Raw genomic sequence first — 18,474 nt, 5'->3', positions numbered from 1 at the left:
AGATATATGTATAACTGAATCACTTTGCTGTACACCTAAAACTAACACAATATTGTAAACCAACTATCCTCCAATATAAAATAAAAATTAAATTAAAAAACAAAAAGATTCTGTGCTCTGTACCACCAGAACTCACTTCTTCCAGAGCACTGACTACTGTGCTTGTGTTTACCTGCTGCCCAGTAGAAGGGGAGGTTACCTAGGGCAGAAGAAGCATCGTCTCCAGCAGCCCTTGGTTCTGACAGCTCTTTCAAGTGCCAGGATACTTTACACACATAACCTGCTTAATTAATTAATTAATTAATTCTAAGAACCCACAGAAAGAGTGGTTTTTAATGTCATTTTACAAGTGTGGGGATTATAGTGCAAAAGAAACCTGCCCAGGCCACAGAGAGTATAAGCCCTGGAATTCAAACCCTAAGCTTCCTTCACACCGCTGCTCTTTCCACTACATGATACAACTATTGAAAACAGATTGTTGTTTTCCTGAGCCCTGTTTTAATGGAAAGGAAATGAAGCGGGGATATATCCATTTCCTAATCGCTTTGGTGTGTAGCAGGCAAAGTCATTCAACAGACCAGGTAACATCTGTGCAACAATTAACGATGCTCCAAACTGTGCTAAGTGTTCTACATTGCAGAGTCTACAAGCATTACCAGAGTGAGTCCTTGTAACCTCCACAGAGAATGGGTCCTGTTAAGCCCATGCTACAGATGAGAACACTGAGACCTAGAAGCCTTAAGGCACTCGGCCGGGGTCACCGAGCTGGCCGTCCTAGGCCGCACGCCCCGTCTAGTGCACGCACACCCGGGCACTGGGCACCGGTTCGAGTGCCCACACTCCACCTTGCACCATCTAAAACCCTGCTTCGCAGCGCCCACACGAGAACCCTGGAAAAGGAAGTACAAACCTGACTTGCCAAGCCGTGGCTGGAAGAAGCTCTGGATACAGATCAGGGGCAGAGGGTGCTCAGGAGCGGCGCCCAGTCCACCCCGCGGAGGCGGTCGGTGTTAAATCCAGCAGGCCCTCCCGCAGGGAAGCGCGCATGGCAGGCAGAGGCTCCGAGTCCTGCAGCACGCAGGTCCTCATAGCGCGAGAAGAGGTCGGCAGCACGGTCCCGGTGCAGCTTCACCGAGTGATCATGGCCCGAGCGCGGCCTCGGGGACGCTGGCTGTGGACACAATGCCCACACCCGCCTGGGTGCCCCGGCTCGCCTGCCGGCACCTCTAGCGCCCACCGCCCGGCGGCTGCGGCCCCGTAGCGTGCGCAGGATCCGCGTCGCAGCCATAAGGCATAGGGCCACGGGCCCGAGCTAGGCCAGCCCCTCCATACCGCGCCCCCGCGCCCCCGCATCGCCGGCTGTTGGCACCAGCCTCATCGCCCTCCGCGGGCGGGGATACAGTGCAAACCGGCAGGGGGCCCGGTGGGGGCGGGGCTCGAGCTCCTCTGCGCGCTCGCCGTGCGTCCGCACGCAGCCCCGCCTCCCATGGGGACGTGACCTGAGGAGCAGAGGCGGGAGCTTCGAGACTAGGGCTGCCCGAAAGGTAGGAGGTGTGAAGTTCGGGTTTCCAAACAGCGTTTGCCGACTGATCCAAACAAAAGTGAGACATGGTTGTACCAACGCATTTTAAAAGTAGTAAAACTCCCGATAAGTGTCTGTGTTCGCCCCTCCCAGGAGAGAACGTGCACTCCGTGAGGGACACATGAAAGGCTGAGTGAACGTCTGCCTGTGGTCCCTTACCAGGTGCACGGGTGTGTGAATTTCTGCGGAGAGCTCTTAATTTCTGTAGTTTCTGCTGACTTGAGACGGTGGTTGGCAAATGGTGACGTGTTCCATGCATTCAGGACATAATCGTAGTTACTAATAATCACTTTCTTCTCTCTGTGCATGTCTGTGTCCTAATATTTTCTTTTTATAAGGACACCAGTCATATTGGACTAGAGCCCACCCATTTGACCTCAATTTTACCTCAATTACCTACTTAAGGGCATTATCTCCAAATACAGTCATATTAGGAGGTATCGGGGGTTAAGACTTCCACATATTATCTTGAGCAGGACACAATTCAGCTGATGATAGAAGGTAAGAGTACTTTAAGCAAGTAAGTAACTATTTTTTAAAGTGAGTTGCTTAAAGATATGAATTTACTCAAGAAGAACAAGAAGAAATTACATAACACTGTACGTTATACAAAGATATTAAATTAATCATCATAACATCCCGTGAGAGCCACATTAAATTAGACTAAACAAGATGAAGCAGGGCTTCCCTAGTGGCGCAGTAGTTGAGAATCTGCCTGCTAATGCAGGGGACATGGGTTGGTGTCCTGGTCTGGGAAGATCCCACAGGCCGCGGAGCAACCAGGCCCCTGAGCCACAACTACTGAGCCTGCGCGTTTGGAGCCTGTGCTCCGCAACAAGAAAGGCCGCGATAGTGAGAGGCCTGTACACCACGATGAAGAGTGGTCCCCACTTGCTACAACTAGAGAAAGCTCTCGCACAGAAACGAAGACCCAACACAGCAAAAATAAATAAATAAATAAACTCCTACCCCCAACATCTAAAATAAAAAAAAAAAAGATGAAGCAACTTATCCGGAATTGTATAGTTAGTACTTTCCAAAATTTAAACCAGGTATTTTCCCAGTTCCATTCTACATTATATTTTCATTTCATTATTTGAAATGACTTTTGAGGCTTAGTCTTCATTTTGCTTAGTTTCTGAAGTTATATGGGGATAGAATGGGGTAGGATATTTTCACTGACATTCACACATGGGGAAGGAAATTGAGTCCAGAAGCTTCCGCGATGTTTCCATGGAGAACGCTAACAACAGAACCAGAAACACCGTTATCCTTTTGGTTCAATCGTCTTTCGTAACACACTACAAGAATTAATTTTAAGAAGCCCAATGTTTTCCAAACTTTCACCAAAGGGCTCTGTGGGGTCCTCTAATAATATCTAAGAGACTTCTTACTTTCACTTTCCAAGCCACTTAAGACCAGGAGTTCTGATTGTTCTTTGTGAGAAAATCAAGTGACAATCATAGCTCGTAATTTAGGATGGTTTCTTCAGGGCCCAGGCAAAACCTAATACACAGTAATAATCATTGTTAATTGCATCTATGACAATGATTAATCGGGTACCAAAGAGGTGTATAAGTTGGGAGAAATTATGATCAAGGAGAAACATAGGCCACAGATATTTAATTAATGCTCAATTACTTATGAGTTTAACTTTCGTTAAGCTAATTTTCCTTCCTCTAGACAATTTCCAATTCATCTCCACAAAGAGACCAGAATAATCACGTTCCGATACAAGATTTATTCTGTTCCTTTAATTAAGAGCTTACAGTGACTTCTACATTCACTCCACGAAGTTCTGCTATGAGAGAAAAGGAGCCGTTATATTTTGTCTTGAATTAGATATGCCACCATACTTGACTTAGCTCATCTTACTGGAAGCACTTTGAGGGCACATCCTACAGTCTTCTCTTACATCCTCTACAGAATCAAGCCAAGGGAATCACACATAGTTACAGCTGAAAAAACACTTATTCTGGGTTGATACTTTTAGCCTTTACCACCAAGACTTTATCACCAAGACCTATCTTTACAGTCTCTAAACAGAAGACCTTCTTGCCTTCCGTTTTCATATTGACTAGGAATGTAAAGGGAAGAGCTGAGAAGTAGCCTTAGTCTGCTAGCAGCCAGCCCAGATAAATCATCTGTGGAGATATTGTTTCTTTCAAAAGATATAAACATAAGAGCAGGTCCTAGAGTTGGTAACAATTGTGCATAATAAAATTCCATGAAAACCTAGAAATCCAGATGCAGATCAGTAACATATTGGTTAAATAAGCCGTTATGTTCATGCAATGGACAAGTGTACAGACATTAAGAAGAACGAGATACTCTTTTCTATGAGATTCTCTTTTCACTGAACTCATCAGTCCTGCAAAGACAATGTTACATAATAGTTTTTCTTTAACATTATATCAGGCATCTTCATCTTCTCCTGCACTTACTGCCAGTGTTACTAAAGTTTATCATTTACCTCTTTCTTTTAGACGTATAATTTCTTCTTACTGTGGAAGCATTCATCAATCCCTGTTTTACTATTTCTTTTAAATTAGAAATGAATATTGAATTTTATAAAATATCTTTGGGGGATATTTCAAGTGATTGTATAGTTTTGTTCTCTTTTGACCTTGTTATATGGTAAATTATATTTTGTTATTTTATATTATGCTACTTATTATACATTATATTATGTTTACTAATTACATTTATTATATTATAATTACATTATTATTAAGGTAGCATTTTGTTTCAGATAGACAAAACAACCAGTGGAATAGGAAGCATCTTAAAATTAGATGCAAGAGCATAAGGGATTTGAGATTAAACTAAAATTGACATTTTGGATCAGTAGCAAAACTATTCAACAAAAGTGGGAAAATATGGTTATCATTAACAAATTCTAGATATAGCAACTAGTTAAAAGTAAAAACATAATGAAACTGTAAAAGTATCAGAAACCTGGGAGACTTGACATAAATTATTCATGAGGAACACCTTTCTAAGATACAAAGAAAAAAGGATACATTTAATTATATAAGAATTAAAATTTTCCTCATGGCAAAATGCACTACAAAGGTCAGAAAACAAGCAAAAGAAATTGGGAAATATCTTTAGAAATAGATATGCTTTCTTTACAACTTTTGGAAAGTTTTGCTAGATATAGGATTCTTGGTTGACGGTTTCTTTCCTTCAACACTTCAAGTACATTGAGCCATGCCATCTGGCCTCCGAGGCTCCTGATGAGAAATCTGCTCATGACCTTCCCGGCAAATCTTCTCTCAGCTTCATAGACTTTCATAACGTACCTTATCGGGTCTTATGCAACAGAACATTTTGTATAGTATTGTGAAGTCAGTTAAGTTGTAACATATTTTGAGACCAGAATTTAAGGAAAAGGAATTGAATATTTCAAGTGTAGACATTATGAGGTCTTTAAAATTATTACACATTTTCAAACTAGAAATAAAAAGGCCACTGAAGTATCCTACAGATTTTAATTTATAACAAAGTGAATACCAATATCTAATAACACAAGTAAAGAAAAATTTCTTTGGGATCCTTTTTCCTAAGTGTAAAGAGGCCTTGAGCTCAAAAAGTGAGAAAACCACTGTGGCTTATCCCCAGCTGTGATGGGTCCATTTCTTGCTCTGACCTCACAGTGCACCACTGTGATGAACTTCACAGAAGCCCTATAGGAGCCCAGCTGGGCCCAGGTTTTTGGTCCTTAGAGCCCAGGAAGCTGCTTTTGGTGACCTGACGGCCTTGGACCCACAGTTAGCTTGTTTTTTCCTTGTTTCTGCCATTTTGTTGATTTTTTTTCTCTTTTCTCTACTCTTTTTTATTTTTCTCTCTTCTTTGCCTTTTTCTCATTTTTCTCTCTGTCATTTCTTAGAGTTTTAAATCTCTCTGTCATTTCTTAGAGTTTTAAATTTTTTCTTCTCAATTTTTTGGTGTTTCTTTTCCATTTCTTCTGCTTTCCTTTCTTCCTTTGTTCTTTTTCTCATTTTTATCTTAATTTTAGTTAGTATTGCTAGATTAGTACAGTTAGCATAGTCAGTATTGTTGGTATAGTTAGCGTACTTGGTATAGTTAATACTTTATTAGCATAGTTAGTGTAGTTAGTAGTAGTTAGCGCTGTTGGCACAGTTAGCATAGTTAGCGTTGTTAGTTAGGATAGTTAGCATTGCTAGTTAGTGCTGTCAGTCAGTGTAGTTAGGTCACGAGAGGATGCAGGGCCTCACAGCCAACTGTGCTGACAAGGAGGCTCATATTGATGATTATGAGATCCTCCACACCATTGGCGAAGGCAGCTTTGCTAAAGTGAAGCTGGCCCGGCACATTCTGACCGGGACACAGGTGGCTGTGAAGGTCATTAAAAAGAGGCGTCGGAGCTTCTCAACTTTCCAGCAGCTACTTTTCTGGGAAGTGCACAGTATGAAGGCTCTGAATCACCCCAATATTGTAAAACTGCTGGGGGTGATTGACACGGAGGAGACAATGTTCTTAATAATGGAGTACCTCAGTGGTGGGGACATGTACACCTACTTAAACATACATGGCCGTATGACAGAGGCACAAGCCTGAGGCCCGTTCCAGCAGCTGGTCTCTGCTCTGCAACACTACCACCAGAGGGGCATCGTGCACCGGGACCTGAAGCCACCGAACCTCCTATTTGATGCCAACATGAATATAAGGCTTACAGACTTTGGCTTCAGCAACAAGTGTGATGACAGCGGGAAACTGGACACGCTCTGCGGCACACTCCCGTATGCTGCCCCGGAACTCTTGCTGGGGCAGAGCTACAGCGGCCCTGTGGTGGACGTGTGGAGCCTGGGAGTAGTTCTCTACATCATGGTAACCAGGTCCCGGCCCTTTGTGGGAAAAGACTTGCGGGAGCTGCGGATGCAAATCTTAAAAGGGCAATACCCCATTCCAAATTACTTGTCTTTAGAGATAAGGAGTCTCTTACAAAAAATGACTGCCCTCAACCCCAGTGACAGAGGCACCTTACCTGACCTCATGAGGCACCCATGGGTGAATATGGGCCGGAAGAAGCCACCTCAGGCCACCCTGTGAAGAGGACCTGGAGGGCTTTCCTGGTGGCACAGTGGTTGAGAATCCGCCTGCCGATGCAGGGGACATGGGTTCGTGCCCCGTTCTGGGAAGATCCCACATGCTGCGGAGCGGCTGGGCCTGTGAGCCATGGCCACTGAGCCTGCGCGTCCGGAGCCTGTGCCCCGCAATGGGAGAGGCAACAGCAGTGAGAGGCCCGCGTACCACGAAAAAAAAAAAAAAAGAGGACCTGGAGGTGACAGTGACGAGTATGCTGGACTCGATGTGGGACGAGATCCAGGACGGAGGGGAAGGCAGTATGAGCTGCAAGAAACCAATGGTGGGGTCCTCCATCACAGCTGCAGGGCCCTTCTCTTCCGGGGACCTCAGTGGCAATGAACTCGAGCCTTTTCCAAGCCCTGAGTTGTCCACCCTGGAAACCAGGCGGCTCCACCAGGGAGAAAATATGCAACAGCAGGCAGGCAGGGCAGAAGACCAGTGAGCCTGCCTGTCCCCCACCCAGCCTGGAGTCGAGGACTGCCACCCCCAGCCCAGCCCACCAGTGTGGCCCTGGGGCATCCCCCTCCATCAGCAGCAGGACTGGAGCCCCAGAGGGAACCAGCTGCCCCCTGCGTGTGTCCAACACTGGAAGGTCCTCCCAGGCTGCGCAGCCTGAGAGTATGTCCTCATCCACTCCCTCTGGCCACAGCCAGAAAAAGCAAGGGGTGGCTGGGAGAATCTGGAACTTTATAATATGACATCGTTGTTGTTGTTACAAGCTGCGCAGCAAGAGGCGTCGTAATAAAGTGAGCCCATCTGAACCCCATGGGTGAACGAGGCAGGAAGGTCAGGCCGCCGCACTCCCTGGGACCCGGTCCAGTGGAAGGTGAGTGTGTTCTCTGCACGGCCTTCAGAAGCATCGTATCCAAGACCCTGGCCAGCTCAGAGGATGGTCCGGAGCAGCCAGGGCGACTGAGAGAGAGGCCACGGTGGCTGCAGGTCCGCCCATCAACCCCTACCTGGGTGAAACTGCAGAGACTGGACTGTCATTCCTGGGGCACGTCTCCCCTCCCCCAGTCTTCTGTCTTCAGTCTTGGTGGGGGAGGGGGGGATAGTTCTTCTTCCAAGAACTCCTTGGTTCTTCCAATTCTAGTTAATAAACTTGATGCTCCAGAAAGATGTATCACACTCTGCTTTGCGTCTTCCCTGCACAGAATTGGGGCTGTGCATTTTCCAGTTAGACAAGTGAGTAACCATGTAGTGCTTGGAGTTAATCAGAACAACTAAACGGAAAAATGACCTAAGAGAATTAGCACAATGACTCCCAACAGCACAACTGCTGCACTGCAGGGCAGAAATGCAGAAAGTGTGAAATACCTTCCTGCACTAACATTACCGAGCATTTTCAGAACGGCCGAGGGGAACTTTTGGTCCCTGCAGCCTGTGTTAATGACAACAGAGAGGCCCCTAAGAGGATAAGAAGGTCCCGTTTACCAGCGTGTGCACGGTGTGGTAAGGTGCCTGTGCAGCTGAGTTTCATGACTGTCACGCAGCAGTTGGGCTCTCCTCTTGCCCCATGTGGAAGGGCCCTGATGCATGCGTTTATTTTATTCTTTTGATGTGCACCATTTTAAAAGTCTTTATTGAATTTGTTACAATATTCCTTCTGTTTTATGTTTTGGTTTTTTTGGCCGCGAGGCACGTGGGATCTTGGTCCTTGACCAGAGATCCAACCTGCACCCCCTGAACTGGAAGGCGAAGTCTTCACCACTAGATAGACAGGGAAGTCTCTTTTTTAATTTCTTTTTTTTTGTTTGTTTTGTTTTGTTTCGTTTTGCGGTACGCGGGCCTCTCACTGTTGTGGCCTCTCCCGTTATAGAGCACAGGTTCTGGACGCGCAGGCTCAGCAGCCATGGCTCATGGGCCCAGCCGGTCCACAGCATGTGGGATCCTCCCGGACCGGGGCACGCACCCATGTCCCTTGCATCAGCAGGCGGACTGTCAACCACTGTGCCACCAGGGAAGCCCAATTTCGTTGTATTGATGCATGGGTTTGACCACAGGGCCTGGGTGATTATACTACATGATCATACTACAAAAACACTAGATTTGCCAGGATTGCCTGGTTCCCTGGTTCAATAAGCCCTTGAACACACGGGTGACTGGAGCAGGGTCTTCTTCCCAGAGGCCTCTCTCTGGGGCACATGCTCTCGGAGGCATCACGTGCACAATCCCGTTGGCTCTCGTGCGTTTACAGGTCACTTGCCGACTACGGAATCCTTCACCGCGAGACACAGAGCACTCTTGACCACGTGCCCCTGAACGACCTAAAAAAAACTACAGGAGCTTAGTAAGGACAGGTAGGACAGATCCTACAGGAAGTGCCTTCGAAAGGAAAAATCGATCCTAACATGATGACTGTTTCAGGGCCCTCACACGTCTCTCTGGGAATGGGCAGCAGCACAGATAACTCCCAGCCATATGGTCAGAGTTTCTTTTACTGAGAGAAGCAACAGAATCAACAAGTGGAGACAGCCAATAGAGGGGCGGAATACAGCCGTCTTCAAGTATGTAAGGAGCCATGACTTGTGTGGCTTCATAGAGTAGAGGTAGGGCAAAATTAGGTGGACACTTCAAAAAGGTGGGTTTCAACTCACTGAAACCAAAGGGAAGAAAATACTGCTAAATCACCTATGTGCTCTTTGTGCTCTGAGACATTTGCATGTTTTCTAATGTAACTGTCACCTTGTTCCCATTCTTGGAATAAAGACACCGATGTCCACAGCGTTAAATAGCTATGGTCACATGACAAACATGCCAAAAAAGCTGGGATTGCTTCTAGATTTATCTCACTCTAAAATTCAAAATGATTAAAGGAGACTGAACTAGGAACTGGACACCTTGGAGACATTCAGTGCTCTGTCACTCAAGATGTTCGAGCTGCCACCAGGATGCGGCAGAGTAGGGATTCCCAACAGGAGCCTCGTGGTTCTCCAAGGGAAACATGGACTTGGATCAGAAAAGGATCGGACATCGGATCGCCACAAGCCCTCCACCCTCCTGGCTCCTAATGCCAGGGCCCCATCGCCGCGAATCGTCGGACCCCGGTCCTGCCTCCATAGCGCACCCTGCCCAAAGGATGGCCAGGGCCTGGAGTCACCATCCCCTGCCCGGACCTACCGACCTCGCCGCCGCTGCTGAGCTCTACAGATCCTGCTCCTTCCACACACTTCGCCAATTCCGCGGGCATTACTGAGCCGCGTCAACCGCCAACCGCCGACCGCCGACCGCCGACCGACCGCCGACCGCCGCCCGCCGCCCGCGAGGCCTTGGCGCGCCGATGACGTCACTGCCGTGCGCCTCTCCCGCAGCAAGGGAAACAGGGCTCTGGCACGGCGGCGGCGGCGGTGGCTGTTGTCGCTCGCGGCTCGGTTGCTTCTGGCGCTTCGCCGGGACCTGACGGTCCGCGGTCCCAACGAGCCCCTTCCTTGCCCGTGGTGCGCATCCCGCGGGCGCTCCAGCGGCGGCACCGAGAGCGGCACAGCGGGCAGCGGAGCCCCCCGCGCCCGGTGCCGGCCGGCTGGTGCGACCTAGGCCTCTGCTGTCGTCAGCGCGGCGACCGGAGTTGGACCAGCCGGCACGCCTCACGCCGGGCCCTTGTCAGCACGCGCCGCTCGCTTCGCGCGGCTGGAGGGATCTGCGCGCCCACGAGGACCATTTCTCAACACGTAGAAAACAAAAGCCTTGATCTTCCCTCCTAAGCCTTGTCCTCCGTCTCCAATTATGTATTCAACAGACACTTACTGAGCCCCTAAGATACGCCAAACACTGGTGGGCACCAGAGAAAAAATGATGAGGCAGGAGGGAAAGGTTCAGGAGAACAGAGGGTCACGGAAAGGGAAGTTACAGATTATGTGTGAAATTAAAACCGTGTATGGTGCTATGAAGGAGCAGTTACGTAAGGCTGTGGGAGTCTATGTCGGCAGGGAAGAGACTGTTGGGGGATGAGTAGTAGGGCCTCCCTTAAGAAATCATCTCTGGGCAGTTCCCTGGTGGCGCAGTGGTTCAGAATCCGCCTGCCAGCACTATTTACGATAGCCAGGACAGGGAAGCAACCGAAGTGTCCACCGACAGACGAATAGGTAAAGAAGATGCGGCACGTATGTACGTACAATGGACCATTACTCAGCCATAGAAGAAATGAAACTGAGCTGTTTGTAATGAGGTGGATAGGCCTAGGGTCTGTCATACAGAGTGAAGGAAGTCAGAAAGAGAAAAACAAATACCGTATGCTAACACATATGTACGGAATCGGAAAAAAAAAAAAAAGGTTCTCATGAACCTAGGGGCAGGGGCAGGAATAAAGACGCAGACGTAGAGAACGGACTTCAGGACACGGGGAGGGGGAAGGGTAAGCTGGGACGAAATAAGAGAGTAGCACTGACATAGATACAATACCCAATGTAAAATAGCTAGCTAGTGGGAAGCAGCTGCATAGCACAGGGAGTTCAGCTCCGTGCCTTGCGACCACCTAGAGGGTTGGGATCAGGAGGGTGTCAGGGAAACGCAAGAGGGAGGGGATATGGGCATATACGTAGGCATACGGCTGATTCACTTCGTTACACAGCGGAAACTAACACACCATCGTAAAGCGATTATACTCCAACAGAGATGTTTAAAAGCAAAAACGCGTAAACGATCCGCCTGCCAGTGCAGGGGACACGGGTTTGCTCCCGTGTGGAGCACGGGATCTCCCCGGAGATCCCACAGGCCGCGGAGCAACTAAGCCCGCGAGCTTAGTTGCCACTACCGAGAGCCCATGTGCCACGACTACTGAATTCCGCGCGCATACAGCCCGTGCTCCGCAACATGAGAAGCCCCTGCAGTGAGAAGCCCGTGCACCGCAACGAAGAGTAGCCCCTGCTCGCCCCAACTACAGAAAGGCCCCGCGCGGCAAAGAAGACCCAACGCTACCAGAAATTAATTAAGTAGTTAATTAAAACTTCAATATTAAGAAAAGAAAGAAGAAAAGTCTGCTGGGAATTCCCCAGTGGTCCCGCGGTTAGGACCCTGTGCCTCCAGTTCAGGGGGCCTGGGTTCAATCCGTGGTTGGGGAACTGAGATCCCGCAAGCTGGCATCGCAGCCCAAATAAAAAATGAAATAAAAGAAAGCATAATAAATAAGACAAGAAGGAATCTCTGATTCCAGTTCTAAAGGGTGAGAAGGTGTTTATTTATCAGGCCAATAGGTGGGCAGAAAATTCTTCCCGTTTAAGTTAAGTGGCACCTCCCTTTACCCAATTACACATCCTTAACCCACATTCCCCACATCCAATTCATCACTTACACCTCTCTTCACCTCCAAGCCATCACTAACCTTCCAAATAGGACTCTAACCTGCCTCCTTTACTCCATCTCCAAGGCCACCACTGTGCACAAAGCCAGTCTCCCAGTGACTCTCCCTAAATCTACTCCTGTCCCCTACTATCCATTCTCTTACAACAGCCGGTATGGTGTCTGAAAAAGGCGTCTCTGCTAACACCACTTTCTCTCTTTATACCTGCAATGGCTTCCCACCAAGTTTAGGATAAATCCCAAACAGATGACGGACTGGAGGTTGAAAGACGAGGAGGAGGCAGGGTGTTAGGTTAGAAAGACAGAGGGAGAAAGGGTCTAGGCAAACAGCCAAAAGGGCCAAAAAGAAAATGACCAGCACTTGCACGACACTCCTGACGCAGACAGGAAGATGCAGGAATAGTGAAGGAATACCAATAGCCACGTCCTACGTCTGCAATGCCTTTGCAATTCCCAAAGTGCTTCATTTACAACTGTGATTGTGAAACCTAGCTGTACATTACAATCGTCTGGAGAGGTTTTTAAAACTGCCAATGGCAGGCAAGGCCTCACCCCCAGCCAACTGAATCAGAATATACAGTCCACTGGGGCAGGAATTGTGTCTGTTTCGTTCCCTGTCCATACGAAAATTACCTGGCACATACCTGGTGCTCAGAAAATATTTCCTGAATGAATAAATGAACGAAGGAATTGTACCTGAAGGAAGGAAGGAAGGAAGGAAGGAAGGAAAGAAGGAAGGAATGTACCACTGTCACCTGAGATCCAAGGAAGAATTCTTTTCAAACCTGAGGGAGTAACCGCCACGGCAGCCCTGGGGGAAACATTACCAAGTGACACCAACACTCCCAGGAGCCGACACTGGTTTCCACAATAAGTAAACCTGTCTCATTTCTAAAGTACTATATTGTGAAATATGCGTCTCAGTGAGAACTAGAGGTTACTCAATGTCTGCTGTGAGCAGGAGGGAAAGACAAGGGCCTTACACGGTGTCTAAAGCCATGACCAGGAGAAACTAGGGGGGCATTGGGCAGAGACAGACAGGCTCCGACGGGCGCCAGTCCCTATGACATTCTGAGGTGATCACATTGTAAGGGCTCGAGTACGAGAGAGCAGCCACTAACCAGCTACCCTGCCTCAAACCTTTGGAGAAAGTCCATGCAAATACATACCTATGCATTATTCTTTTCCGATCATTCCTTCAAGTGTATCCCTTCTGGCTTTGTGCGAAGCGATTCTTTGTTTTGTACCTGAAAAATGAGTGGCAGGTGTAAAGGGAGGAAACATGTCAGAGCAGACATCCAAGGAGCTCGGCAGCTCACGAACCAGGAGCTCCGAGGTATGGGAAACAATCATAAAAGTAGTGTAGAACCACAATATCCCAGAGCATCCTTTATACCAGCCCCCCTCTATCATATCACCAATCAGTCAGTGGTCATCAGCCTGTACAGGAACTTGGCAGTGACAGAAAACCCAGCACTCTCTAGACAGATCTAGGCACCGCTAGTTGCTACAGCAGTCTATAGCAAACTCAGAATCTGACTCCCTGCCACGCATCAGTCCCAGTCTGCCTTCTGGAACGGTACACCCCACGGCACACCTCTCATCTCTTTTCCATCTGGCACATTTCCCAAACACATGAGGACAATTCTGTTCTTCCTAAACTTCTCTGCTCCCACGTCACTCTCCTAAATCACTCCTTCCTGTGTTTAGGACTTTCAGGAGCCCCCAGGGTTTTCTCATCCCAAGGACGTGACAGGCATTGGCACCAAGGTGCCTGCTACAGACTCTGGGGAAAGGGCAGGGCCACACAACAGCCTGGCAAATGTGCCTGACTACCTAAAGTGAGAGTACCTGTGACAACCCTAGCCTCCCTCTCTTCAGTCCTCAGCCTCTATCCAAGGTTCCTCCAGAGCACACTACTGACATTTGAGGCCAGATAATTCTTTTGGGGGTGGTGGGGAGGGCTGTCCTGTGCCTTGTACGATAGGTGGTAGCATCCTGGCCTCTACCCACTAGATGCCTGCAGCACCTCCCGCCCCCCCCCGCCCGCCCCCCTCCGGATGTGACACAGAAAAATGTCTCCATCCACTGTCAAACGTCCTGGGGGAAGGGTGAGGGCAAAATCACCCTCACTCAAGAGCCACTGCTCTATCCAACGACTCTGATCACCCACGAGTACTCAAAACTCTCCCCTCTGCTGGCTTAGAGGTAACTCTCCAGGAAGCCTATGGTCTATCAAAATGCTATTTGAAATTTAATAGTACTTATCTCTATTATTATTATCTCAAGAAAGTAAAAGCCTTTCTCCAGATGTTAACAACCTCCCGGGTGGTTAATCCGCCCTTCCCTTATCTCCTACCCCAGGCAATGGAAATTATAGAAATGATCTGACACCCATTTTCGGCATCCGCTCCAGAAGTACCAGTAGCCAGTAGCGTAAGGCTTTTGGCAACCCGAACAACTGAATTCAAGTAGAATGTTCTGCCTGACCATGGCTCTGTGAGACAAGCCACAAACCTCTAGCAGGACCCTCCTCGCTGCTATTTACGGCATTGAGGTAGCTGACCGCAAAGCCGGTGGAGGTGAACTAGCCAAGAAAGCAGTGGGTTCAGGATGAGAAGTTGGAAAGGGTGACAAGGGAGGGGAGAATGAACCACAGCTGAAAAGAAAGGGGAAAAGTACCAAGCGATGAGTTCTCCTGACCGAAGAGAAGATAGGCTGAAATGAAGGCCATCAGCTTGCCCTCGGGGCCCTCAGCTCTCTGGGGAGCTCTAAGGGAAGGGTGAGCCTGGATCTACGACTCCGGACTCCTGGTCTCGGCCCCCCAGGCCTGACCATTCACTCAGACTCTCAATAAATACTTGTATTCAAAGACCTTACACAGGGACCTCATCTGGGAAAAAAACATCGCCGCACACTCATAAGTTACAGGGGGAGACCCGACCTGGCCAAGCCGTGACAGGAGCCGTGAGGGTGACAAAAGAGCACTGCAGGTATCGGACATCGGATCGCCACAAGCCCTCCGCCCTCCTGGCTCCTAATGCCAGGGCCCCATCGCCGCGAATCGTCGGAACCCTGTCCTGCCTCCATCGCGCACCCTGCCCCAAGGTTGGCCGGGGCCTGGAGTCACCATCCCCTGCCCGGACCTACCGACCTCGCCGCCGCCGCTGAGCTCTACAGATCCTGCTCCTTCCACACACTTCGCCATTTCCGCGGGCCTTACTGAGCCGCGCCAACCGCCGACCGCCAACCGCGAACCGCCGACCGCGAGGCCTTGGCGCGCCTGTGACGTCACTGCCGTGCGCCTCTCCCGCAGCAAGGGGAACAGGGCTCTGGCACGGCGGCGGCGGCGGCTGTTGTCGCTCGCGGCTCGGTTGCTTCTGGCGCTTCGCCGGGACCTGACGGTCCGCGGTCCCAACGAACCCCTTCCTTGCCCGTGGTGCGCATCTCGCGGGAGTTCCAGCGGTGGCACGAAGAGCGGCACAGCGGGCAGCGGAGCCCCCCGCGGCCCGTGCTGGTGCGACCTAGGCCGCTGCTGATCTCAGCGCGGTGACTGGAGTTGAACCAGCCGGCACGCCTCACGCTGGGCCCTTGTCAGCACGCGCAGCTCGCTTCGCGCGGCTGGAGTTATCTGCGCGCTCACGAGTACCATTTCTCAACATGTAGAAAACAAAGCCTTGATCTTCCCTCCTAACCCTTGTCCTCTGTCTCCAATTTATTCAACAGACACTCACTGAGCCCCTAATATATGCCAAGCACTGGTAGGCACTAGAGATAAAACGATGAGGCAGGAGGGAAAGGTTCAGGAGAACAGAGGGTCATAGAAAGGGAACTTACAGATTATGTGTGAAATTAAATCTGTGTGTGGTGCTATGAAGGAGCAGTTATGTAAGCCTGTGGGAGTATGTGTCAGCAGGGAAGAGACTGATGGGGGGCTGAGTATGGCCTCCCTTAAGAAATAATCTCTGGGCAGTTCCCTGGTGGCGCAGTGGTTCAGAATCCTCCTGCCAGCACTATTTACAATAGCCAGGACATGGAAGCAACCTAAATGTCCACCGACAGACGAATAGATAAAGAAGATGTGGCACATATATACAATAGAATATTACTCAGACATTAAAGAAATGAAACTGAGCTATTTGTAATGAGGCGGGTAGACCTAGAGTCTGTCATACAGAGTGAAGTAAGTCAGAAAGAGAAAAACAAATACCGTATGCTAATACATATATATGGAATGTATTTTTTTTTTTAAAAAAAGAGTTCTCCTGAACCTAGGGGCAGGGCAGGAATTAAGACGCAGACGTAGAGAATGGACTTGAGGACACGGGGAGGGGGAAGGGTAAGCTGGGACGAAATAAGAGAGTAGCACTGACATATATACAATACCCAATGTAAAATAGCTAGCTAGTGGGAAGCAGCTGCATAGCACAGGGAGTTCAGCTCTGTGCCTTGAGACCACCTAGAGGGGTGGGATCAGGAGGGTGGGAGGGAGACGCAAGAGGGAGGGGATATGGGGATATACGTATGTATATAACTGATTCACTTTGTTACACAGAGGCAAGTAACACACCATTGTAAAGCAACTATACTCCAACAGCGATGTTTAAAAACAAAACCAAAAAAACAGTCTGCCTCCCAACGCAGGGGACACGGGTTTGCTCCCTGGTCCGGGGAGATCCCACATGCCGCGGAGCAACTAAGCCCGCGAGCCGCCACTACCTAGCCCATGCGCCACGACTACTGAATTCCGCGCGCATAGAGCCTGTGCTCCGCAACATGAGAAGCCCCTGCAGTGAGATGCCCGTGCACCGCAACGAAGAGTAGCCCCTGCTCGCCCCAACTACCGAAAGCCCACGCGCAGCAAAGAAGACCCAACGCTACCAAAAGTTAATTAAGTAATTCCTGTTGTAGACAGGTTGCCTCCTCCTATTGATCCTAAAGAATTGCCACCACCTCCAAAACCTATTTATCCCTCTTTGACACAATACAGACATGAGTTGCCCTTGAGGCCCACCCCTCCTCCAAACAAATTAGAAGACACATATCATCACAAACCTAAATTTCCCTCACGTAAAGCACCACATACTGAAGATCCTGAATTGGCTGCTTGTTTCCCTGTCTTGTTTGAAGGAGAAATTGATGATGAGGTTAATTGGGAACCCCTCCCTCATAAAATTATAAAGGAATTAAAAGTAGCCTGTGCAGATTATGGGCCTTTGGCACCATATACTCTTACATTATTGGATACTCTAGCTAACAGATAGATGACTATTTATGACTGGACACAAGTGGCACGAGCCTGCCTCTCTGGAGGTCAATATCTCCTTTGGAGAACTGAATATGAAGATCTGACTAAAAAACAAACAGCCATAAATAAAAAAAGGAAACCACATATTACGTTAGATATGCTAATAGGAACAGGAGATTATGATACACCACAAAGTCAAATGTATTTAGAAAAAGAAATATTATTGCAAATAACTGCATGTGCTGTAAATGCCTGGAAGGCTCTTCCTTTAACGTCTGGCAAAGCAACCACACTGGGTGAAATTAAGCAAAAACCTGAGGAGGCATATGAGAATTTTGTCTCACGGCTGCTACAGGCTGTTAAAAGAGTTATTAGTAATGAGGAAGCAGCTGATATGCTATCTAAACAATTGGGTTTTGAAAACGCGAACAGTACCTGTCAAGCTTTGTTAAGACCTATAAGAAATACAGGAAATTTAACAGATTTTATTAAGCAATGTGCTGATGTAGGACCTGCCTTTATTCAGGGTGTTGCTATTGCGGCAGCATTAAAAGGAGAAATGTATCCTCAATATATACAAAATATGATGGGAAAAAGAAAACTCATATGTCCCTCGGCCAATCAAAACCCAGGAACCTGTTTTGCCTATGGGAATTAACCCTCGCGGGTTGTTGCCCAATACGTTGTGGCAAATGGATGTGACTCACATCTCAACTTTTGGGAAACTTTCTTATGTTCATGCTTCTGTAGATATGTATTCTCACGTAATATTAGCCTCTGCTAGAACTGGGGAAGCTTTTAAGGATGTATTGCAACATCTGTTTTTCTGTTTTGCCTTTTGGGGAATCCCCAAAGCCTTAAAGACAGATAATGCTCCAGCTTATGTTTCAAAACCTTTCAAAGAGTTCTGTCAAAAATTTCATATCTCTCATTCCACTGGCATCCCTTATAATCCCCAGGGACAAGCCATAGTGGAAAGGGCTCATCAAACCCTAAAGACACAAATACAAAAATTACAACAAGGAGAATTTAAACACAGTTCTCCACATCACATTCTCCAACATGCCCTATTTGTTCTTAATAATTTAAATATGGATTCTCAAGGAAATACTGCTATGTTAAGACACTGGAATCCTGATATAAATAAGCCAAAACCTTTGGTAAAATGGAAAGGTTTACTCACAGGACAATGGAAAGGACCTGACATTTCACTAACTTGTGGAAGAGGCTATGCTTG

General features: G+C 48.2%; 1 pseudogene; it reads right to left on the bottom strand.

Moving 5' to 3' along the window:
- Positions 1–3,303: 3,303 nt before the first annotated feature.
- LOC131765780 (uncharacterized) overlaps positions 3,304–18,474 on the bottom strand; it is an 84,110-nt pseudogene continuing 68,939 nt past the window's right edge.

The sequence above is a fragment of the Kogia breviceps genome, chromosome 11, assembly GCF_026419965.1.
Source record: "Kogia breviceps isolate mKogBre1 chromosome 11, mKogBre1 haplotype 1, whole genome shotgun sequence".
NCBI lineage: Eukaryota > Metazoa > Chordata > Mammalia > Artiodactyla > Physeteridae > Kogia > Kogia breviceps.
The sequence above is the reverse complement of the archived record's forward strand: the minus strand, read 5'-3'. Positions and strand labels throughout refer to the sequence as shown.